Source organism: Zea mays, chromosome 4, assembly GCF_902167145.1.
Source record: "Zea mays cultivar B73 chromosome 4, Zm-B73-REFERENCE-NAM-5.0, whole genome shotgun sequence".
In the NCBI taxonomy this organism is placed as follows: Eukaryota; Viridiplantae; Streptophyta; class Magnoliopsida; order Poales; family Poaceae; genus Zea; species Zea mays.
Window position 1 is genome coordinate 113,465,081 of NC_050099.1, and position 26,740 is coordinate 113,491,820.

Below are 26,740 nucleotides of genomic sequence, written 5' to 3' on the forward strand. Positions count from 1 at the left end.
CGCATATCTTATTATATGAATCTAAAATGTTAAAACATGATGTTTAGGTACATTTATACCTTTGCCTTGACAGATAATAATTCCCGAGTGATGCGTTTGCAATTACAGGAATGCGTGAACAGTAAAGGAATACTGTTCACTATTTATAGGCACAGGACACAGCCTGTGAGGAATTACAATCATGCCCCGCATAAAAGTTTACAACAATGACTCAGACCCTTATGGGCTAAAGGGTCATTCTATCTTTAAGTCGGTTCGACCCTTCATCTTCGGATATGCTGCAATACCGAAGCTTCATGAATGGTACCTTCGTCATCACGTACGAGCAGCTTCAGCCGAAGTTGTTTCTTTCTGCAGGACCTTCGGCGACGAAGCATGGTCCCAACAACAACGTGAACCGGTCCGCGCTACCCGGGAGCACAGTACTCCTCCGTACAGCCTCTAGCCAGGAGGGTACACGATACTCCCACCATCTCGCACGCCCAGTGCATGATTGTCTTTTCACGTATGGAATAGCCAGGTTCAGGCTTACCGGAGCATGTGGCTAGTTGCAAAGTCTCCACCACAACAGGCCTACATCGAACGGTCCTTAATCGACACAGACAGGCAAACTTTCCTGCTCAACGTCTGGTCTACATTACATATTATTTCCCAAAACTTGATACCTAAGAGAGGTACCCTACTTGAATGATGAAACCATCATGACCACAATGGGTTCATCATCACAAATTCTTTTATTTCATAAATTCCCATATCCCATGTAACACATCATATTTTAAAAACAATCCTAAATTAATAAGCAGGGCTAAGCATCACTAAATTTTCATAAAACGGGTATTAGGGTTGTTTAATCAAGGAAGGAAATGCATCAACTGTTTGATCACACAACTCCTATCACCTAATGCATCATTCAAGGTGCTAAAACTTTTTAAAACAGAAGGAGCTGGCAAATGCACCGGGGCTTTCCTAGAATAACACTAGGTTAGTATGGTTAGATGATGTCCGCTTGGCGAGCCTCAAAAATCCTGACACTTGATCAAGTCGTCCATATCGGGATGGGGCCATCAAAGCCACCTTGTGATCCATCCTGATCCATGCTCTCCCATTCGCATAATCATCTAGCGTACCTATTGGAGATGCACAGTGCATATGAGCATGAGCAAGAGAACACAAAATAGATAATTTTTACTAAAGAGGATAAATACTTAAAACAAGTCATCACAATTCCTATGAGCAAACACTAGATAATTTTAACTCCATAACAATCACACACTTGGAGTTAATCATACTCAACTTTTAGGAAACAAAGGCATTTATAACCTAAACTTTATTACAAAATTACAAGGTACTTACGTCACACTTAAAACCACAAGACTACCAATCAACCAATCAAGAACTAACCAAACCTGGTGACCTACACAAAAGAAACTCCAAGCAAATCATTTTAATACTTGCTGAAATTCTGGACAGCAGCACAGTAGTTACTTGTTTTCCTCATAACTCATAATATATTTATCCAAAAATAGTGAACTAGGACTTTCTGGAAAGCTTACGAAGTCCTCTACAACTTTGGTATTATCATCACAATGAGATTCGACCTTTAGAAAGGGCAAACAGTGCTAAACATAAATTCTGTCCAGATTCGGACAGAATTCAAATACTTACTTGAAAAATCCATAACTAGAGTTTCAGGCATCCAAATCAGGTGATCCTAGACTTTTTAGAAAGCTAATAAAATTGTCTACAATTCATTTATAAACATCTCAGGTTAATTCAATACATATCAAAGTCAATTAATACAAACAGACTTCTCTGTCCAGATTTGGACAAATTCAGACTCTAGTTCAAACAGTTGTAACTTGGTCTCATGACTACCAAAAAGAGTGCTCCAAAATTTGTTGGGAAGCTTAAGAAATGTACTACAAGTTTCCTATAATTACTAAGAGCTGTTTCTCAGTTTAGCTTAGCCAAACAATCCAATTTTCAAAATTTGTGCAGAATTTAGACAGATTCTGAAACTGGACTTTAGAGAAGCATAACTTCTAAACTGCTAAGCTTATGGTCATGAAATTTTTACACAAGTGAGATAAATAAATTATCTACAAGTTTCCTATATAACATTTCTACAGAAAACATGGCTTATTTTGTTAAATTAGCTGCGCAATTAAAATTGTACCTGTAGCTCTAAACAACAATACATTCAAGTTAGCTCCTATTTGGCTTCTACAACTATCATGTGCTTAGTACTCCAAATATTACTAACACCTTATCTTAAAGTAGAGTTAAAACCATCTAATGTAACACAGCATACATATTACCAATTAGATGAGCTAAAAGGACCATAACTACTTGAATAACTCACTAGAGCCCTAACGTGTGCAAATTTGGCAATTTGCCCCCCTCCCAACTTCATTTATCACACGATATCATGAGCATAGTCCTTGTAGTTCTGTGCAGGTGTGCACACTTCTGGTGCTGGCCGAGCAGAAATCCCACAGATCAGAGACCAAAGTCATAAAATTGAACTAAGAAACAACACAACACTAGTAACAGTAGGACCAATGGCCATTCTCCATTTGCTCAATCCAATTTCACAAACAAAGTGCTCAAATCAGAAAACTAATTGCAATGCACTACATCAGCAATTCAGTTCTAGAAAGCAGAAAATAAAGCTTTGTATTCCTACTATAGAAATCTACGGCATATTCAGCCATTGTGCATTTGACAGTTAGTCATACCTCTAGCAATTGCAATAATCTGATTTTCTAAACCTGATCAAAATAAAACCTCAAAAGAGACAGCTCTCTGGAGTTACTCATTTGCTGTTCTAATTCCCAATTTGCTCCCTAATTCAGAAAATGCAGCAAAGAACTAGAGCAGGAACAGAACAAACAATTGCTTGTAGAGTACCTGAAATTGCACACCAAAAGAACATGAACATTGGAGGTTCAGATAGCGATTGCCGCAACTAAAAATTCCCCATCGCACAACACATAGGGGAGCAGCAGGGTAGAGGCGAGTAGGGAGAGCGCTGGCCAAATCTTGGGCGATGGAAAAGAGCAGGGAGCTAGGAGGGAGGGCTGGGCTAAGCGCGGCTGGGGAAGGAGAGCAGGGGCTGCACGGTTCGGCGAGGCCGCGGCCTAGGCGAGCTCGACTGGGGCGCTAGGGGAAGCGGTTCCAAGGCCGACGCTAGAAAGGGCGATGCAGCGGCGCGTTGGACTGAGGCGCCGTGATGACCTGTTCTGAAGAACGACGGCCGGATGGGGAAAAAAGAGAGGCGACCAAGAAGGGGCTCACGACGGGGACGACCGGCTCCAAGAGCAGCGAGGGGAAACGACGGCCGGCTGCAGGAAGGGGGTCGAGCGCGTCTGGGAAGGATTCTGGGTGCCGCGGACATCAGCAGAGAGGGAAGGGGATGGGATGCTGACCAGCTGCAGAAAAGGACCAAAGAGCCACCATGGGGGAGACTGTAGCCGGAACGGGCGCCAGGGACATGGCTGGCGAGCAAGGAAAGGCGAGAGGGAGATGGGCGCGAGAGGAAAGGAAGCTCCCTGGCCGAGCACTGGGGAGCAGCGAGGACGAGCAGCGGCGTGACCACCATGGCAGGGAGGGCCGACGGCCATGGGAGAGGACGCCGTGAGGGAGAGGGGATCGGCTGGGAAAGATGAAGACGGCAAGCGAGCGCGGCTGGTAAAATCCCAGGGAGATAGGATCGAAGGCTAGGGCGGCGGTAGAAGATTTTTCTTAGATTTTTTTTTTAATTTTCCCTTTTTTTAAAAAGAAAATCACATATATTCTCGGAATCAGTTAAACTCATCTACTTTCATCCCGAAGATTTGATTTATCTGTATTGGTCAATTTGCTAGAAAAACAATCCAATTAATTGCTCTACACGATTGAGTTGAAGTAAGTCGAAAGCCTATCTACTAAGGTACACTCGATTTTGTCGTCAAAAGAACGTGTTGAAGAAACAACTTATATTATTAACCTTGCGCACGATTTACTCTTGTAACGCGTAGAGTCTAAATGTATTGCCAGGCATTTTTCCAAAGTTGGTATTTACTTAACTGAGTAATCCAACCAGCATAGGATCCGTCACCTCGTATGACAATCCAAACTTTGAGAAATCCTTTGAACATGACACCAAACTCGAACTTTTGTGAGATGATTAAATTCCAAGCTAAATGAGATTTCTCGAATAATCTCGGGAATCGGAGATAGACATAATATCGAAATCGTTACTCACACTAGCATTCCTTGCTTAAGTCCATACTCGCTGTTTAATGGGAGATAACACCTGGGGTGTTACAGCCCTCCCCCTTAAAAGAATCTCGTCCCGAGATTCAGAGCGAAAGACTTTTAAGAGTAGAGAAGCATGTAACTCATGTCCATATCAGCGATAATCATAAGACAATTCCGAGTAGAGATGAGTACTCCAAGATGTTGGTTTCTCTAGGGAATATAACATGTATCACACTATCGATGCAAGGTTCCATGTGTGTAGTTGCCACTAAGATCAAGAGAAAGGAGTCCCCACATGAAATAGGTGAGTTTATCACATGATTAGATACAGATAGGTTTCAATTTTTGATGAAAACTTCTGAACTGGTAAGAACTTTACTTAAGGAATACATCAGAGTTATATACTCTTTTGATCCAACAACGATGACATGTGTGGCTTGATCATTCTGACAAACAACATAGAAATCATTTCAAGGAAGTAGTCTACGAAAGATAACATGTCAGTGTAGTTCCATAATGGATCATAGCCAGAGACTTCGATACCAGCGTACCGAACAACACTACCATGTGTCGGCCGCCACATGAGAATTTCGGCTTTACGCGGCACCATAAGTCATTAACTAGGACACCATCATCGAACTAGCACCGATAATGAATCTCACGTGGTAAGAACAATTTGCGTAAAGATAACATATTGATATAGTCTCATAATGGATTATGATTACTAACTGTGATACCAACGCGTGCTAAGTAGCTCAACCATGTGTTGATCACCCACAGGAGGCCCTCGGTTTTGTCGCGGCACCATCAATTTAAATCATAACACCATTACCAGACATAACCAATAAGAAATCTCACGCGACACAAATAGACTGAGCCAGGATGACAATATACAAAATAGTCTCCACCTATAAGAATGGTTACAAGTAGAGAGCCAAATAGATCATGGATCTGTGAAACGAACAAGATATGGCCATAACCTAAACTTGTTGATGAATGAGTACAATGGGAGACTGTTATTTTAGCCCCAAGCATATTTCTATGCCCATCACAGCAATTTCAAGGTCAAGGATGAGTGTCTGATTAGATACGCAGGAAAATGATCGGAAGATTAAATTGGTATGCCTTCGAGAGATATGAGAAAACTAAAGGCATCAAATTCAAGAAAAACTATTAGGCATTCCTTTCCTAGGTTGGTCTGAAAAAGCAACAATGTGATCTTGATGGAGACGCAAACTGAAATAGGGATATCAGCTTGCACAACCGATCTAAGGGATGGTTTAGGATGAAAACATGACCACAAAGAGAGTTACAAGTTAATTGTCAAGAACACGGACTCAAAATCCTTATTTGAAGTCCGAATGCATCTTAGGTCTAATAAAGAGACTATCTAAGCATTTGTAGGTATGAGCTTGGTCATGTAATAATAACGGAAAAATTCAACTTCATCCATGCTTAGAAACTTGGAAGGATTTCAAAGGACTGATAATGATTTGGGTTATGGTTCACTAAACGAGTGGCATAGCCTAGCCTTGGGTTTATGCAAACAAATTACCAGCATTATACCATCACACAAGCACGAAAACACACCCAAGTTGCACTAGCGGTCAAACTAAGAAGAATCACAGGCCACATAAACAAATGTCTAAGGACACAACAAACAAAACTAGAAATTTCTTTTAGGACAGTCATGCACACATTTTCCAATTATTTATTATCGGAATAAAGATGAGGGAAGCTTGTTCGTTCATAATCACCAATTATTAGAATAAAGGTGAGGGAAGCATTTTTGTGCGCAAACAACAAACACAATGCAACAATCATGATGCATGCTCGTCCTGTCCTCATTGATTTTGCCAACATAATGTGGCAATAACGTTCTATATCGGTGGCATAACTACGTCTCTCTCGATATATTGCTAGTCGTCAGCTACACATACGAGTTCGAAGTTAGTGTATCTACAGAAATTTTCATCACAGCCCATTTCCCAATGATGCAATTCACACATGACAGTTTATCATAGTTTATACTCCATATATTTCTATATGCAGGCCAGCTCATCATTAAGCGCTGAGCCACGCATAGGCGCCGCTGCCACACTTTAACCATAGGGCAGCTCATTATGGTAACTCACCTTCTTACCTGAGCGTAGGTGTGTCATTACAAGTACATTACACTTCTCAGTATTCCCATGTTTGTATACCCATACACATCCATGGGATACCGAATCCCGGAAACATAAATACTCCACATCGTAGCCTTCCTATATACATATGTCTAACATGTATATAATCAAGCGCTTTTTATGCTCTCCCCTAGACCGACGTTTGTTCGGTCATGCTCTCACATCTCACCTTACCTGAGCGTGGATCCATTCAAAACTGAATGGCCTCAAAAATAACATTACACACGTATGCATTACCCTTCCTAGGTTGTGGGTTAGTATTCTGAACTAAGCCACCTAGTAGTCCTTAATTTAGGGCTTAACAGAGGATGTCACTAGCATTATAGTTTTTCAAATCTATTTTTCAAAACCAAACAATGTGTTTGGTTGAAGATAGGTTTTTCGAAATCAAAACTTTATTTTGAAAATACGTGTGACCGTATTATACTTAATCTTGCTCCGATACCAGTTGTAGCAGAACCTCCCAAGTTATTGGGCCCACATGCACCTGCCATTGTCTCAAAGACCTCAGACGGCTATGCATGTGCACCAGATAACTTAGCAGGATCTGTCTGAGTGTCCCAAAGACCCCGGATAAACCACTTACAACCAGGATTGCAAGATTAAGTAAACACAAATCACTCACCAACATTTGCAGCGGAATTTCTTTATTACAAAAAGTTACAAGTCCCATCAAATTTACATTATATTTATCGGAGTGATTACAAAAGTGATTCAAAGAAATATACTTTCAAATGTTATAAATTATTTCTAATCTTGAAATATATGCTAGCTCAATGACAATCCTCAATAAAGAAGCTAAAGATGGGATATACTTATATAAGAAGGCCGAGCCCACCGACACTTAACATCAATCACAATCAAGGTGACTCGTAACCTGCAGCAACAATGGGAATAATGATATAGCTGAGGTGCCCGATCTTTCGGCGAGTGGAGATAATTCCGATTTGGCGGAAGATGACCCTTGTGATCCAACAACGATGAGCAAGCCCGAGGCGCCAATGCAATCGCTGAACCAACTTCATGTGGTTACCGACCTTGCTGATGCGAGATCGGCCTGATCACGAAGATCGTTTCCTGTGCGCAATCGAAGAACGAACAAGAAAAAGATGCGAGCAATCTAATCTATTACTCAAGGGTGGAGTTCTGAATACACGAAGACAGCGTTGATTTGCGCGTGTTCGAGAGTAGCTAAAGCTAACGTAAAACAAAACTCGAAGAACAAAGGAGGCGTAGCTCCTGGATAAATAGAGAGGGGTCGCAGCCCCTAGGGGCGGCCAACCCTAGGTCGTCCACTATGGGCCGCAGTTGGGTTGGTCGTCTATTCTTCTGGGCCCTCATTCTTCAGTAGCATGACATAGTTAAGATCTCTGGCACAGGCCCGAGTGATTGGCCCTTGATGTGGAGGTGCTGCTGGTGTAGTCGTACTCATAGTGATGTCCTCATCATCCTCCCCTTCTTGAAATGAAGTCATCCTCGACGGCAACTCCTCATCCTCGGCCATATATGGTTTCAAATCTGCAACATTAAAACTAGTGGAAACACCAAATTCCGCAGGCAGGTCAAGGATATAAGCATTATCATTAATCTTTGTTAGCACCTTAAAAGGACCAGTAGCACGAGGCATTAATTTAGAACGGCGCAAAGTAGGAAACCAATCCTTTCTCTAGTGCAACCAAACCATATCACCTAGCTCAAAAGTAACAAGTTTTCTTCCTTTACTACCAGCAACCTGATTTTTTTGCATTAGTAGCAGCAATGTTCTGTTTCATTTGTTCATGCATGGTAATCATTTGTTCAACATGTGCAGCAGCATCTACATGTGGGGCGTTCGAAGCATTAAGTGAAATCAAATCAATAGGTGCCCTAGGGATGTAACCATAAACAATCTAGAAAGGGCACATCTTTGTAGAAGAATGTGTGGCATGATTGTAAGCAAATTCAACATGAGGCAAACAATCCTCCCAACGTCTCAAATTCTTGTCTAAAACAACCCTAAGCATGGTAGATAAAGTTCTATTTACTACCTCAGTTTGTTCATCAGTCTGAGGGTGACAAGTAGTGCTAAACAACAATTTAGTTCCCAATTTACTCCAAAGAGATCTCCAAAAATGGCTTAGAAACTTAGCATCGCGATCAGAGACTATTGTTTTTGGAATACCATGTAAACGAATAATTTCTCTAAAGAACAATTCAGCAACAATGCTAGCATCATCAGTTTTATGACAAGGTATAAAGTGAGCCATTTTAGAGAATCTATCAACAACCACAAAAATACTATCACTCCCCTTCTTAGTTCTAGGGAAGCCCAAAACAAAGTCCATAGAAATGTCAAGCCAAGGAGAAGAAGGGACAGGCAAAGACATATACAAACCATAGTTGCCCAAACGTGACTTAACTTTCTGGCAAGTAGTGCAACGTGCAACAAGACGCTCAACATCACGGCGCATCCGAGGCCAAAAGAGGTGTGCGGCCAGCACCTCATGTGTCGTGTAAACGCCAAAGTGCCCCATGAGACCGCCTCCATGAGCTTCCTGCAGCAACAAAAAATGAACCGAGCTTGCTGGAATACACAGCTTGTTAGCGCGGAACAAAAATCCATCCTGTATGTGAAATTTTCCCCAGGTTTTGCCATCCTTACAATGTATATAAAAATATTTAAAATCAGCATCATCCACATATTGATCTTTCACAGTTTGCAAGCCAAAGATTCTAAATTATAACAGTGAAAGCATGGTATATCTATGGGACAACGCATCAACAATGATGTTTTCCTTCTCGTTCTTGTGTTTAATGATGTAAGGAAAGGACTCGATGAATTCTACCCAACTAGCATGACGACGATTCAGATTTGTTTGGGTACGAATATGTTTTAAAGCCTCATGATCAGAATGACTTATAAACTCACGAGGCCAAAGGTAGTGCTACCATGTTTGCAAAGTGCGAACTAAAGCATAAAGTTCCTTATCATAAGTAGAATATCTCAAGCTAGCACCGCTTAATTTTTCACTGAAATAAGCAATCGGTTTTCCTTCTTGTAACAAAACAACACCTAACCCAATACCATTAGCATCACATTCAAGTTCAAACACTTTCTGAAAGTCGGGCAATTGTAAGAGTGGAGCATGGGTTAACTTATCTTTCAAAGTGTTGAACGCCTCTTCTTGTGGGGGTCCCAAGCAAAAGACACACCTTTCTTTGTGAGTTCGTGCAAAGGGGCAGCGATGGAGCTAAAATCATGCACAAAACGGCGGTAAAATCCTGCAAGTCCAAGAAAACTCCGAATTTGGGTGACCGTCGTTGGTGTAGGCCAGTCCTGAATGGCTTCAACCTTGCTGCTATCCACCTCAATGCCCTGCGGAGTAACCACGTAACCAAGAAACGAGACACGTTGCGTGCAAAATGTGCACTTTTCCATGTTACCAAACAAGCGAGCAGCATGCAAAGCATCAAAAATAACACGCAAATGTTCTAAAATGCTTCTCTATAGACTTGTTGTAAATAAGGATATCATCGAAATAAACAACAACAAACAAACCTATGAAGGCCCGTAGAACTTCGTTCATTAAACGCATAAAGGTGCTGGGAGCATTAGTCAATCCAAATGGCATCACCAACCATTCATATAAACCAAATTTTGTTTTAAAAACCGTTTTCCATTCATCTCCTAGTTTCATTCTAATCTGATGGTAACCGCTACACAAATCAACCTTAGAGAAAATAACGGCACCACTAAGCTCATCTAACATATCATCAAGGCGTGGAATAGGATATCGATAACGAACTGTGATGTTATTAATAGCATGACAATCTACGCACATACACCATGACCCATCTTTCTTTGGAACGAGTAAAACAGGAACCGAGCAAGGGCTAAGAGACTCACGAATGTAACCTTTATCAAGCAGCGTCTGCACCTAGCGCTGGATCTCCTTCGTCTCATCTGGATTTGTACGGTACGGGGCGCGATTCGGAAGAGAAGCGCCGGGGATGAGATCGATCTGATGCTCAATGCCACGGAGTGGAGGAAGACCCGGTGGTAAGTCCATAGGAAAAACATCAGCATACTCCTGCAAAAGGTTAACAACAGCAGGAGGTATATCCAAAGACGGTGCATCATCAAGCGGAACAAGCATGCACGAGCATACGAGTGCATAACAGGGCATATGAGCTTCATGGAGATCATCAAAATCAGCACGTGTAGCAAGTAAAATAGGAGAGTGCAACTTGATTTCAGATTTAATAGGTGCGGTTGATGTCGATTTGACTTGTTGTGCAGTTTTAGCAGCCCTAGTAAGATCATCTTTCAAAATTTGGTCAGGGGTCATTGGATGTATAATTATTTTCTAGCCTTTAAACATGAAAGAATAATGATTTGAATGACCATGATGTAAACTATCAGTACCATATTGCCAAGGTCAACCAAATAACATAGAGCATGCTTCTATAGGAATAACATCGCAATCAGCATAATCAGAATAAGAACCCAGCGAAAAGAGGACACGTACCGAACGTGTTACCTTTATTTTACCACCATCATTAAGCCATTGAATGTGATACAAATGTGGGTGTGTGCGAGTGGGCAAGGATAATTTCTCTACCAAAGCTGTACTTGCCAAATTGTTGCAGCTGCCACTATCGATGATGATGCGAATCGACCGTTCGTGCACAACGCCCTTGGTATGGAATAGAGTGTGTCGCTGATTTTTTTTTGGCCTGGGCAACCTGTGTACTGAGAACACGCTGCACAACAAGACTCTCATACCTATCGGCGTCAATGGGATCAACGTGGACTTCCTCATTTTCTGCATGGTTAGTGGCAATCATAGCATGACTAGTTTCCTCGGAATCACTGGCTGAATAGTACTCACCATTGTCACGTATAAGCAAGGTACGCTTGTTTGGGCAGTCCCCAATCATGTGCCCAAACCCTCTGCAACGATGGCACTGAATATCCCGTGTACGTCTTGTGGAAGAAACGGCGCCTTTGGCAGGCGGCGCCGCTGGCTTGGCCGTCCCTGTGCGCGGTGTAGTGCTAGGCGTAGAAGGTGCAGGGCTGGAAGGAGTTGAGCTGTGTGTCGAACCCCGGCCTGCAAAAGAGTTAGTATATATCTTTGATCATCGTCCCTGCACTTCATGTTCAGCTTTGCAAGCATATTTAAACAATGTGGTTATATCAAAATAATCATTATAATCAAATATATCCTGAATTTCCCTGTTCAAACCACCACGAAAACGCGCCATAGCAGCGTCATCCGACTCAACCAAACCACAACGAAGCATACCCTTTTGTAACTCCTGGTAATATTCCTCAACAGATTGTGAACCTTGTTGAAAACGCTGCATTTTGTTAAGAAAATCACGGGCATAATAGGAAGGAACAAATCTGTGGCGCATGGCAGTTTTTAATTGGATCCAAGTAGTGACACTGTTAATGGGAAGTTTTTGTTTATACTCACGCCACCAAATTAAAGCAAAATCAGTAAATTCACTAATGGTAGCCTTCACTTGGCTATTAGCAGGAATACCATGGCATGAAAATTTCTGTTCTACCTCCAATTCCCAATCAAGATATGCAGCAGGATCATATTTACCATTAAAAGATGGAATTTTAAATTTAATCTTAGCAAATAAGTCATTAGGGGGATGACGAACCACACGGCGTGCACGACCACGACGATCTCCATCTTCCTGCTCAGTGTCACCGCCGTAGTCCTGCTCCATCCTTGTGGTCAACGCATCAAGGCGTGCCAGGATGGTGTCGAGTGTGGTGCGAGTCGCCGTTTGAGCAAGGTCAAGCTGGTTGAAACGCGCGGTCATCGAGGTGATCGTTGAATCAAGCCGTTCATGCATCGTCCTAATGTCAGCAGCAAGTCCATCAACTTGTCCCCTTACTTCCTACAACTGGGCATCCACCGTGTCGTGTGCTCCTGCCATAGTTAGCGCAAACACCAAAACACCAAAAGGAGAAAAACCGACGACAATAGGGGAATGGTGGTAACAACTCGCTCAATGGAATGCTGTTATTAAGTTCTTATCCGTTCTTACCAAGCCACAGTGGTGAACTGCAACCAACAGGTGGAACCGGTGAAAGATTGGATGAGCGATTGCCTGGAGAAACAGAAACCTGCTCGTCGTAGAAATATGTGGAGTTCTGGGTAGGCTGCACTCAAGTCAAGGATTAGCACGATCAAACAATAATACAAAGTTGAACTATAGTGCAAAACACGAAACTATATTGCTGGCCACAAGTGCAAAGGACGGATGGAACTAGCAGAATGGCAGTACCGTAAATATTGTACTAGCGAGACCAAAAATGCACTAGTAGGAATCACAGGTGATTTTGTTTTTCTTTTTTGTATGATTTTTTTGATATTTTTCTCAGCACAAGAAGCAACAAAATAGGAGCTACACCAAGTTTCACCTAAAACAGAGATCAGATGTGGTCTACAGAAAAAGAGCAAGTTCTCTATGCAAGAGCTTTGACGAATTCTTTTCTTTATTTTCCTGATTTTTTTGACAATTTTGTCAAAACCAAACAGGCCGTAGGCAAGTTTGGCTAGCCTCAGAATGGTGTCAACAAGCTCCTGTAAAAATTTCAGATTTTTTGAACAACCGAGCGAAAAGTTATGCCAGGTTTAAGGAAGGTACCTCAAGTTATGGTTAAAAACGACCGAGATGAGACAACCGCTTTGTTTTCTTTCCCTATTTTTTGTTTGTTCTCTGGTTCTATCCTTTCTCTTTCGTTTTTTTTCCTTTTTTTTTGTTTCTGTTTTTTTTGGCGTAACCGAAGGAGAAAAATAAGGAAACGGCGTTGACTCGGTTTGTGGCGTGATCAAACGGGAGATGGTGGCGGCACGCTAGGGTTTGAATGGTGGAAAACACAATGCGACCAACAACAAATGACGTGAAAGCACACAAATTCAACAATGCAGATTATTGAAAGAAAGTGCGAGGCTCAAAAGGGTGCTGGGATAAGGTCTAACCTGAATTTTTATGTGGTTTTGTAGACTGTAGGAGAAAAAAACACTCGATAAACTCACCGATCAACCTGGAAATCTGATACCACTTGATATAGCTAAGGTGCTCGATCTTTCGGCGAGTGGAGATAATTCCGATTTGGCGGAAGATGACCCTTGCGATTCGACTATGACGAGCAAGCCCGAGGCGCCAATGCAATCGCTGAACCAACTCCCTGTGGTTACCGACCTTGCTGATGCGAGATCGGCCTGATCACGAAGATCATTTCCTGTGCGCAATCGAAGAACGAACAAGAAAAAGATGCGAGCAATCTAATCTATTACTCGAGGGTGGAGTTCTAAATACACGAAGACAACGCTGATTTGCGCGTGTTCGAAAGTAGCTAAAGCTAACGTAAAACAAAACTCGAAGAACAAAGGAGGCGCAGCTCCTGGATAAATAGAGAGGGGGCGCAGCCCCTAGGGATGGCCAACCCTAGGTCGTCCCCTATGGGCCGCAGTTGCGCTGGTCGTCTATTCTTCTGGGCCCTCATTCTTCAGTAGCATGACATAGTTAAGATCTCTGGCACGGGCCCGAGTGATTGGCCCTTGATGTGGAGGTGCTGCTGGTGTAGTCGTACTCATAGTGATGTCCTCATCAAATAAAACCCTAAGTACGCAAGTACTCAACAAGACTTACCTGACTAAAGAAAAGACTCTCAAGGATATGCTGGCTTGTCGGGAATCAAGGTAAGGCTTATCAAATTTCAATGACTCATTTGCAGAAGAGCTTACTAGTAGTGAATCCTTATGCCAAAATTTTACTTCACAAGTTAAGTACTTTTCCTGAATCTAGATTTGCCTAATCTAGAGCATCCACTTGTCCTGGTCTAGCTTTCTTTTACCCAAATTCTTATTTTACTTATAAACTATGATGTGTGGTCGGAGGGTAGAGTCAGGGCCGGTCCTGACATTTTGGGGGCCCTAAGCGAAAATCAATATGGAGGCCCTATATGAAAGTTTGATTCTGCTATTTTTTCAAATATGATATCTGAAAAATAAAAGAAGTTAATGATTTACATATTTTTTTCAAAATGATATGACTAGAGACTGTTACAATATTGTATAAGTTGTAAAATTATATAGATTATGTAATATAACTCTACATTTGCTTTTATAGCGAGTATTTTACTTTTAATTTTTCAAACTAGCCTAAACCTTAAAATGCATAGTAAACCAAATTTAAATACATTAGAGCAAATTTTCTGAAAACAAATTTCAACAAACTAAACTTGGATTAAGCAACGTAGGTTATCAGGGTGGGCCCTCCGGTAGGCTAGAATTAAGCAACACGAAAGGCACAGGTGTACAACACCTTACATCCTTCCCGCATCAATCAATATTTAGTATTCTTCATAAACAGAATGTTGCACGACCTCGAAGAGATTATTATAGAAAATTAGAGAGACGCAACAAAGAAACGAGAATATAGATTCTGGCTTACCGGAGAGTCTCCATGACCGAGGAGCAACGACGATTCAAACCGATTATACCCAACTGCGGATCCCTAACCACACGACATATGTAGCACTTAACTCTTGCATATGTCAACCGTTCCCACAGATCCTCCACAACGTGAACCGGTCCGTGCTACCCGGGAGCATAGTACTCCTCCGTCCAGCCTCTAGCCAGGAGGGTACACGCTACTCCCACCATCTCCCATGCCCAGTGCTCGATTGTGTTTTCACGTATGGAATAGCCAGGTTCTGGCTTATCGAAGCATGTGGCTAGTTGCAAAGTCTCCACCACAACAGGCCTACATCGAACGGTCCTTAATCGACACAGACGGGCAAACTTTCCTGCTCAACGTCTGGTCTACATTACATATTATTTCCCTAAACTTGATACCTGAGAGAGTTACCCTACTTGAATGATGAAACCTTCATGGCCACAATGGGTTCATCATCTCAAGTCCTTTTATTTCATAAATTCCCATATCCCGTGTTACACATCATATTTTAAAAACAATCCTAAATTAATAAGAAGGGCTAAGCATCACTAAATTTTCTTAAAACGAGTATTAGGGTTGTTTAATCAAGAAAGGAAATACATCAACTGTTTGATCACACAACTCTTATCACCTAATGCATCATTCAAGGTGATAAAAAATTTTAAAACTGAAGGAGGGGACAAATGCACCGGGGCTTGCCTAGAATAACACTAGGTTAGTGTGGTTAGATGATGTCCGCTTGGTGAGCCTCAAAAATCCTAACACTTGATCAAGTCGTCCATATAGGGATGGGTCCATCAAAGCCACCTTGTGATCCATCCTGATCCATGCTCTCCCATTCGCATAATCATCTAGCGTACCTATTGGAGATGCATAGTGCATATGAGCATGAGCAAGAGAACACAAAATAGATAATCTGTACTAAAGAGGATAAATACTTAAAACAAGTCATCACAATTCCTATGAGCAAACACTAGATAATTTTTAACTCCATAACAATCACACACTTGGAGTTAATCATACTGAACTTTTAGGAAACTGTTGGGGACCTTCGGCGTCCGAAGGTCCTCAAAAACAGGATTTAACAGTATTTCTGTAGTACAATGTGTGAACAGGTACCCTCGGACTAAAGTCGGCATTGCAGTAGACCGGAATAATACGAAGCTTGATACAGAGCCGAAGGTGTCGAGCAGGAAAGCTTCGGCGTAACAGCAAAGAGTGGAACCGACTTAAAGATGAAAAGGCTATTCAGACCTCGATAGACTACTATAGAGTTATTATCAAATGTAAAGGGCATGAATGTAATTTTGTAAGGGCTGTGTCCCGTGTCTATAAATAGGTGAACAGTATCCCCGTACTGTTCACGCTGACTTGGCATTCGCTTTTTGCGTCACGCTTGTACTGTCATTTCCTTCCGATTGAAGGTACACTTGTAGTTCAATAATATTCTTGTTTATGCTCAATAATAATAAATGATTGTTCATGTTTTCTTTTACATTCTTTATATTTCATCCTTCGTCATTGTTTAATGAATTTATGAAGGTATGTCCTTCATAACCTTCGTCCGCAAGTCATTATATCCTAAGGAAAATAATGCTTCGGAGGACGAAGGGTGTTAACGATTAACATTTTCTATGTTGCCTTGTTCTTAACTCTAAGCACTTGAGAACAAGTCCCCAACATTGGCGCCGACCTCCGGTGAACTCACTTCCATTTCTTGAGCGTTTAAACACCTTCGGCAAGCATCACCTTCGTCATGCCGCCGAAGAAGACTTCAGCACCAGGGGCTGGCACGCTGCAGCCGCTGGACCCCAATCAAGACGTCCTTTCTCTTAGAGAGGCACGAAGCCAGAAGAGGAAGGCTACCAGTCCAACACCTCCGGAGGATGATCTAGATCAGGAGATTCAAAATCTGGAAATCCTTCAGCAGCAGGTTCAACGCAAGAAGGAGAAGATGGCCAGGCTAGCTGAACTGCAGAGGCAGATAGACGAAGCCTCTGAAGAAGTTCGCCATCTTGCTCAGGATGAGCAACACCGAAGGCCTCAGCATCAAGATCTTCATCAGGAGGGTTTTCCCAACGAAGATGACTGGTATGACAATTTCCATCATGGGAATTTTGTTTTTGATGATGCTTCTCCCCTGTCCGCTGAGCTGCAGGCTACACCTTGGCCCCCGTCCTACAAGCCGCCTCAGCTCCCCGTATTTGATGGCCACTCAGACCCGAAGCAGTTTTTGATGAGCTACGAAGCAACAGTGTCTTCGTACGGTGGCAATGCTTCAGTCATGGCCAAATCTTTCGTTATGGCTGTCAGAAGCGTTGCTCAAACCTGGTATTCCTCCCTTCGACCAGGAACGATCACCTCATGGCAGAAGCTGAAGGACTTGCTGTTAACTAGCTTTCAAGGGTTTCAGACGAAGCCGGTCACTGCTCAGGCTCTCTTCCAATGCACTCAGGACCATGAAGAGTACCTTCAGGCATATGTCCGAAGGTTTCTACGATTGAGGGCACAGACGCCAACAGTGCCCAATGAGATTGTCATTGAGGCTATGATCAAGGGGCTTCGGCTAGGGCCGTCAGCACAGTATTTTGCCAGGAAGCCACCACAAACGCTGGAAAAGCTGCTCCAGAAGATGGACGAATACATTCGAGCTGACAATGATTTTCGTCAAAGAAGGGAGGAGGCTTTCAGGTTTTCTGAAATGACCAGGGGCTTCGGAGGAAGGTTTTACCCGAGGCATGTCAGGTCAATTCACAATTCCACTCAGAATGATGATAAAGGGAGTCAGCAACAAAGGCCACAATACTCCTCACAGGCTTCAGGGCAACAACAAAGTTCCTTCCGACCTCCAGCTCCAAGAGGCAGAGGCGCCAGGGGCTTCGGAGAAAGATTTGGCGATCAACCGAGAAGAATCTTTTGCTTATTCTGCGGTGAGAACAAAGGCCATACTACCAGGATGTGCCATGTCACTATTCAGAAGCAAAAGGAAATAGCTGAAGCAGCAGCACAACAAGCTCAGCCGAAGCAGGTCATGCATACAGCTTCGTATCATTCGCCCTACATCCCAGAATATGTGGGCAACCATCCTGCAGTCTCTGTTGCTTCGGCGAGTCAGCCTCAAGCTTCCTGGCAACAGCCTTCGCCTCCACCTCCGTTGCAGCAAGGCCAGCAGCCAGAAGGGAGCCAATATGCTCCGCATCAAAGGGACTTCAGAGAACAGTCCGAAGCTCGCACGGTCAACAGCACTGTGCCAGAATCAAAGCACATCTATTGACAAATATCCTACCTTAATAGCAATCTTTTTCATTCAAGTTTTATTTTCTGTAATAAAGGACATTGTTTAGGTTTCATGTAATTAGTTTCGTTGATTCCTACAAGAAAAATATGTTTTCTTCACCGGCTTGTGATAATAAAAAGGACCTTCGGACTATCGAAAATTCTTCGAAGCAACAAAAAGTCGTTCTAAGGAACGCAGAGTAAGTTTGATGAAGTCACAAAAAGTCGTTCCGAAGGGAGCACAGTGTAAGTTTTCTGCTCCAAAGTCGTTCCAAAAGGAATGCAGAGCATACAGCGAAAAGTCAACGCTGATACCGCCTAAGTAAAAGGCGAAGAAGCTCCAAAGACGTTCCTAAGGGAATGCAGAGCTTACAGCGAAAAGTCAACGCTGATACCGCCTAAGTAAAAGGCGAAGAAGCTCCAAAGACGTTCCTAAGGGAATGCAGAGCTTACAGCGAAAAGTCAACGCTGATTCCGCTGAAGTAAAAGGCGAAGAAGCTCCTAAGGGAGGCTTATAGCGAAAAGTTAACGCTGGTTCGCAAAAAGGTTGTGTTTTATCGCGCAGATATGCGTGTACCTTCGGAATATCACCTTACATAGCATAACATCATCACATCATCTTGCATAACATAAGCATCATACATCATACTGCATGTGGCATAAGAAAGAGATATGATATCAATCTTCGGGAAAACGCTTTGAAAAAGAGGCAAATCATGCCAAGTCACAAGGAGAAACAATATTGATCTCTGAAGTATAAGCCTTGAGGAATGTTTTTACGAAGCTTCAACACTTTTCGGGATACTTCGGATATTGTTGTGATAAATGGTAATTCTTCTTCACGAAGCATGAAAAGAAGGGAAGGTGTTTTTTTCGCCAGACTCAAAAACGGTACGTATGTAAAGTTTCATGCATCGTAAAGAATTGAACCATAAAGAAAAATAAGACAAATATATTACATACAGGATTACAAGATATTACACATGTTACATTTAAAATGTTTTTACAATAGCATTTAGTCCTCCCTAAGTACCACTTCTGCAGCTTCATTCAACAGTCGATCGACAGCTTCATCCATAATAGCTTCAGCCATCTTTTTAATTTCATCATCACCCCTAGGCCGAGCACCCGGAGATACTTCAGTAGGATCTGAGGAAGGACAGGACACGGCTATATTGCTATTACAAATCATAAACAAATCTTAAAGCCTAAGATTACAACACGATAAAAACTATTAGTTGATACCTAATTGACCTTCGGCCTCTGCGCTCTTTTTAGCAGCCTCAGCTACTTCTCTAGCATCGTGAATACCCTTTTCACTTCTTCGAATAATTTCTCCGGCCATCTCTCGGCCACCATTATCCCAGATATCAGTAAAAAACTTTCCACCAATTATACTAGCTTCGGCCGAAGGATCTTTTGTATCTTCAAAGGACAAAGCAGCTTCGGACTGTGCTAAAATTTTTACATGTTCACAGCCCTCCTTCTCTAAGATAGTGGCAATCCCTCTGGCGCCAGAGAAGGCACATATATCTCCTCGGCTATTTAAAATTTCTTCGAAGGCTTCGGCTTCGTGGTTAATCCATTCGATGACACCTTCGGGATTGCCTCTTGAAAAGTTTTCCTCACTTGAGAATGCGCCGACCTTGGCGAAGCTAGCCTTTAATTTCTTGACACAATCTATAGATTTATTGTAGCATCTCTTTTTGGACGAACGAAGCTCTTCAACAGTCACTTCTAGGTGATCTGCCCATTGATCGCTGAGTTCACGCTTTGTTTCTTCAAGTATGCGTTCTTCCTTGGCTCTGGCCAGCTGTTTCCGAAGGTCTTCAATTTCGCTTTTCTGAGCTTCAGCTTGAATTTTAAAAGCAGCTTCGTCCTCTTTTATTTTATTTATCAATGAGTATAATATTTTGTCTTTTTCGAGACCTTCGTTCCTCAGTTCAATTACTTCGGAACGAAGGTTGCTCAGGGCTATAGTACACCCTTCGTCTTCAGCATCTTTCTGTGCTCTAAGAGCATTGCTAAGTATCAAGCCCTGCAAAGAGAAATATGTGTGTGTGTTAGTAGGTTTAAACGAACGGAAAAATACAAGGATTTTCATATATCGTACCTTTAAGCTATTGTAAGCCAGGCTGTCGGCCAGATCGTTCTTCGACAGCAATGAGAGCCCGTCTTCTAAAGTCGGGAATCCGAAGCTCTTGCTCATCTCCCGGCAGACAGAAATTTCCTTGCTGTCGGGAAGACAATACAAGAAGTCTTCTTCTCCACTGCCATTAAATATTAACGCCCCCTTTGGATATTTCAGTTTTTGGGCATAATGCTGTGCCTCTTGTTCTTCTTTTTCTGATAATTTTTTCCCCGAAGCATGACGGAAAATATAATCACGAATTTCGGAGGATGCTTCGGGGGCAACAACACCGGTTTCTTCAACAAAAGTTGGCTTTGTTATTTTTTCTGCCTCACTTTCCAAGGGTTTTCCCTTTACGGGCTCTGAGGGCCCAGCTTCGGCTTCAGCTCCTTGCTCTGGAATTTTAGAACCAGAAGTTTCAACTGTTGTTTCAGGAGTAACAGCAGCCTTCTTCGGAGGTGTGCTCGAAGATTTGATCGTTTCTAGTACATCTAGCACATTAGCCATTCTCTTTCTCTTCGGAGTTACGGCTGGCACTTTTTCATTTTTTGCTGTCCCAATGATTGTTGTAGGACTCAAAACTTCTGATGTTTTGGAGCCCTCAGTTGTTTCCTTTATCTCTTCCATTTTTTCTGTGAATGGCGCTTCGGCCTTCTCTTTCGTTTCTGGTAACAAAATCTTTGATTGCTCCAATTTTGTCTTTATTGGCACTTCGGCCGTTTCTGCAACTTCTGGCAGCAAAGTTGGCTCGGCTGGTTTTTTAGCTTCGGTGGCCGAAGAAGTTTCTCCGGTAAACTCAGGCACCGAAGCTGGTTCAATATAGCGCGGCCGATGCGTAAGAACCTTTATCTTCTTCCTTTTCGGTTCCGGCTCGCTAGGAGCAGCTGCAGTTTCTTCTTTTGCAGAGGTTGTGTTTTTTCTTTTCTGCCTTCGGGTGGGATAGCAATAGTCAGGGTAGACAAACCCGATGGCATCAAATACCCGATTCAGCCTCTTCTTTTTTCGGCCTCCGAAGGCTGCTGACATTGCAGTATCTTCGGCCTTCGAGTAGGTCCCAAGCAGCTCATCACTTAAATTATCAATGCTTTTCAACCACTCATCATCTGGCTCAATAAATTTATCTCCAAACTTAAAAGTGTACTTAAACCTGATAAGTCCACCTTCGTCGGCCTCTTTAATGGTTTCTTGTGGCATTTCCCATTTCTCTGCAAGTGGCCACACCCTGAAGGCAATGTGCTCTTGTACTAAGTCCCTTGTTCCTATAAAAGAGCAGACAATGCCGAAGGCTCTCTGGCATTCTTCGGCAGCTTCATCCATTTCAACCTTCGGCCTGCGAAGGCCGAAGCTTTGCCAAATAGGGCGCATAATTATACCCTTGATATCTTCTCGTGCTTTCAGATCATTTTTTACATAGAACCATTCTGTCATCCAGCCGCTGGGCCATCTTTTTTGAAAAGTTGGCACGGGGCAGCTTGACCCAGACCGAGAAACAAAACTGTAGCAGCCAAAGTTATTGTGATACTGTTCCTTACCCCAAGGTATTGTCTCGTATGATAATTCGTGCATATTGCAGAAACTTTTTGCATCAGGCTTCAGACCTTGGCTTCGCACGACCCACACGAAGATATTCAGCCTTATGATTGCCTCGGGGGTAAGTTGGTGAAGATAGACTTCAAAAATCTTCAGCACCTCCACGACGAAGCTGCTCAAGGGCAATCGCAGCCCAGCCTTCAAAAAGCTTCGGAACACTACGACTTCATTCTCTTCGGGGTGTGGACAAGTCTTCTCCCCTTCATCGGCCCTCACAACGGACAAATCCCGGAAATACCTTCCTCTCATGTTAACAAGATGATTCTCTTTGATAGTTGATTTACCATAAACTGAATGGCTTGGTCGCCAGGGGCGATCTTCGGAGTCTTCGCCACCACTGTCCACATCATAACTTTCACTATCACCAGTATCTTCAGACAGCCCTTCCAGAATCTCCTTGGTGATTTTTTCCGTGTTGGTCTTCGACATCGCTATAAGAAATCCTAAGTTCTTCTCTTCATCAAGACTCAGCTTCATCTCAGCAGCAGCCTTCTTAGCAGCTTCAGACATCTTCGGAAACACTAAAAAACTGTTTTCAAAGCCGAAGCTTCAAAGCTAAAAGCTTAGCAAATCACAGTGCACAGGAGCTAAAAATTGAGTGAGCGGGAGTGGTTGGCCAGAAAGCGTGCAAAATGAGTTTGCGGTATGGCCGTATTTATGCGCTCGGTGCGTTGAAAGTTGAAAGACCCCACTTGTCATTGAATGTTGCTATTCTAGCAAAGGGAAGGTGTTTTTTCGGACCTTCGGCGTAAAGCCTTCGTCCATATCGCAATCTAAATTTATTATTTCAAACAAATTAATATTGCGAGGGGCTACTGTTGGGGACCTTCGGCGTCCGAAGGTCCTAAAAAACAGGATTTAACAGTATTTCTGTAGTACAATGTGTGAACAGGTACCCTCGGACTAAAGTCGGCATTGCAGTAGACCGGAATAATACGAAGCTTGATACAGAGCCGAAGGTGTCGAGCAGGAAAGCTTCGGCGTAACAGCAAAGAGTGGAACCGACTTAAAGATGAAAAGGCTATTCAGACCTCGATAGACTACTATAGAGTTATTATCAAATGTAAAGGGCATGAATGTAATTTTGTAAGGGCTGTGTCCCGTGTCTATAAATAGGTGAACAGTATCCCCGTACTGTTCACGCTGACTTGGCATTCGCTTTTTGCGTCACGCTTGTACTGTCATTTCCTTCCGATTGAAGGTACACTTGTAGTTCAATAATATTCTTGTTTATGCTCAATAATAATAAATGATTGTTCATGTTTTCTTTTACATTCTTTATATTTCATCCTTCGTCATTGTTTAATGAATTTATGAAGGTATGTCCTTCATAACCTTCGTCCGCAAGTCATTATATCCTAAGGAAAATAATGCTTCGGAGGACGAAGGGTGTTAACGATTAACATTTTCTATGTTGCCTTGTTCTTAACTCTAAGCACTTGAGAACAAGTCCCCAACAGAAACAAACATTTATAACCTAAACTTTATTACAAAATTACATGGTACTTACGTCACACTTAAAACCACAAGACTACCAATTAACCAATCAAGAACTAACCAAACCTGGTGACCTACACAAAAGAAACTCCAAGCAAATCATTTTAATACTTGCTGAAATTCTGGACAGCAGCACAGTAGTTACTTGTTTTCCTCATAACTTATAATATATTTATCCAAAAATAGTAAACTATGACTTTCTGGAAATCTTACGAAGTCCTCTACAACTTTGGTATTATCATCACAATGAGATTCGACCTTTAGAAAGGTCAAACAGTTCTAAACATAAATTCTGTCCAGATTCGAACAGAATTCGAATACTTACTTGAAAAATCCATAACTGGAGTTTCAGGCATCCAAATCAGGTGATCCTACACTTTTTAGAAAGCTAATAGAATTGTCTACAATTCATTTATAAACATCTCAGGTTAATTCAATACATATCAAAGTCAATTAATACAAACAGACTTCTCTGTCCAGATTTGGACAGATTCAGACTCTATAGTTCAAACAGCTGTAACTTGGTCTCTAGACCACCAAAAAGGGTGCTCCAAAATTTGTTGGAAAGCTTAAGAAATGCAGTACAAGTTTTCTATAATTACTAAGAGCTGATTCTCATTTTAGCTTAGCCAAACAATCCAATTTTCGAAATCTGTGCAGAATTTGGACAGATTCTGAAACTGGACTTCAGAGAAGCATAACTTCTAAATTGCTAAGCTTATGGTCATGAAATTTTTACACAAGTGAGATAAAGAAATTATCTACAAGTTTCCTATATAACATTTCTACATAAAACATGTCTTACTTTGTTAAATTAGCTGCGCAATTAAAATTGTACATGTAGCTCTAAACAGCAATACATTCAAGTTAGCTCCTATTTGGCTTCTACAACTATCATGTGCTTAGTACTCCAAATATTACTAACACCTTATCTTAAAGTAGAGTTAAAACCATCTAATATAACACAACATACATATTACCAATTAGATGAGCTAAAAGGACCATAACTACTTGAATAACTCACTAGAGCCCTAACGTGTGCAAATTTGGCAATTTGCCCCCCTCCCAACTTCATTTATCACACGATGTCATGAGCATAGTCCTTGTAGTTCTCTGCATGTGTGCACACTTCTGGTGCTGGCTGAGTAGAAATCCCACAGATCAGAGACCAAGGTCATAAAATTGAACTAAGAAACAACACAACACTAGTAATAGTAGGACCAATGGCTGTTCTCCATTTGCCCAATCCAATTTCACAAACAAAGTGCTCAAATCAGGAAACTAATTGCAATGCACTACATCAACAATTCAGTTCTAGAAAGCAGGAAATAAAGCTTTGTATTTTTTTTCTCGAACACGCAGGAGAGCTGCGTATCATTTCATTAGAAGAAGGATGATAATTACAATGACCTAACACACCACTCACACATACACACACAAACAACAAGAGGAATAACCACCTCCTTACTGGGGTTGAACACAAAAGCTAGGTCCAAAAGATGGGTCAAGCCTTTGGCAGGGGAAAGGGCGGACAGGCCGACACGTTGGAGAAGAAGATACCAAAATTGCCTCGCGGGGACACATGAAACAAGCAAGTGATGAATAGACTCTCCTTCCTGGTCACATAAGGGGCAAGAAATAGGATGGGGAAGACCCCTCTTAGCGAGTCGGTCAGCCGTCCAACATTTATTATGTAGGACCAACCAGAGGAAAAACTAACACTTAGGCGGTGCCCAGGTGCTCCACACTCTTTCAAAGCCCGCCATGGAGGTATAACCACAGAACATTATCTCATAAGCAGATTTGGCCGAATAGATACCATTGGAAGAGAACCTCCAATAATGTTTATCTGGAACTCCCGGTTGAAGATCAACGTCAGCCACAACATCTGCCAGCAAAATGAGGTTAGCAATGACCTCCCAAGATACCACTCCCCTTAAATCCCCAATCCATGATGAACTACACAGAGCATCAACCACTGTCCTTCACTTCACCAGCCTTTTAGGAACCAAACTAAAACATGAGGGGCCAAGTCTGCAATCCTCTGACCCAGGATCCATCTGTCATGCCAAAAAAGAGTGGACTGCCCGTCACCCACTATGGAGGCCATTGCCAAAGAGCACAAGTTATCCAAGAACCGGTTTGAATGGAATGGCAAATCAATCCAAGGTTTGGAAGAATCAGTTTTTTGGAGCCAAATCCATCTAACACGAAGGGCCCTATTTAAGCATTGAAGATCAGAGATACCAAGCCCCCCTAACTCTTTGGGGTGTGTTACCTTGCCCCAGGCCACCATACAATGACCACCATTAGCCTCTTTACACCCTCGCCACAAGAACCCACGGCAGATCTTATCAATTGCTTTAATAGCCCACTTAGGCAAATCCAGAGCTATCATTTGATAAATAACAGTAGCAGTGAGCACAAATTGCACCTGGGTAGCTCTGCCAGCACGAGTCATCAGGTCAGCTTTCCAAACCGATAATAGATCAGCCACCTTGTCAATAAGAGGCTGAAGCTGAGCTTTAGATAACTTCTTCAGGGAGAGAGGGAGACCCAAGTATTTAATTGGAAAAGTCTCAAATCTGCAGGGAAGGAGCTGCTGGACCAAATTCAAATCAGCATTGTGCAACGGATGGGTACAATACTGCTCTTTGCCATATTAGTTCTCAACCCTAAAGCATCCCCGAACAGATCCAAAATCCTCACAGTAGTGTTTAAGTCCCTAGGCTCTAGTTTTAGGAAGAGAGCCACGTCGTCTGCATAGAGCGAGATCCGGTGATGAAAGGAATTAGAAGAAATGGGCTGCAGCAACCCATGCTCCTCAGCCTTGATAAACAGCATAGTGAGGACATCCATAACAATTATAAAAAGTAACGGAGGTAAGGGGTCACCTTGCCGCAAGCCCCTTCTATGAGAAATGAACCTTCCAGGCACCCCATTGAGCAGGATCTGGGTGGAAGAGGTCATAAGAAAACAACTTATCACATCCCTCCACACAGGACCAAAGCCTAATTTTTCCAGAACCTTAAGAAGGAAAGGCCAAGAGATCGAGTCGAAGGCCTTGGAAATGTCCACCTTCAAGAGAATTCTGGGCTGATTTTTAGCATGGAGAAATCTTGCCGTCTGCTGGACAAGCATAAAATTGTCTTGTATGAAGCGACCTTTGATGAATGCGCGTTGTGCTTTAGAGATCATCCCCTCCATATGACACCTCAACCTATTTGCAAGAACCTTAGTCACCAACTTGGCGAAACTGTGGATCAAACTAATGGGTCTGAAATCCTTGGAAGCAATAGCATCATTATGTTCTGGTAGCAGCGTAATGAAAGCTATGTTAAGGAATCTG

General features: G+C 42.4%; 1 long non-coding RNA gene across 1 annotated transcript; it reads right to left on the minus strand.

Annotated features, from left to right (window-relative positions):
- Positions 1-715: 715 nt before the first annotated feature.
- LOC103653592 (uncharacterized) lies at positions 716-3,705 on the minus strand. Its single transcript, XR_565576.3, has 2 exons — positions 2,911-3,705; positions 716-1,127 (listed from the first exon to the last, which is right to left on the minus strand). It is a non-coding gene; the product is annotated as an uncharacterized lncRNA (long non-coding RNA).
- Between the last annotated feature and the right edge of the window lie 23,035 nt (positions 3,706-26,740).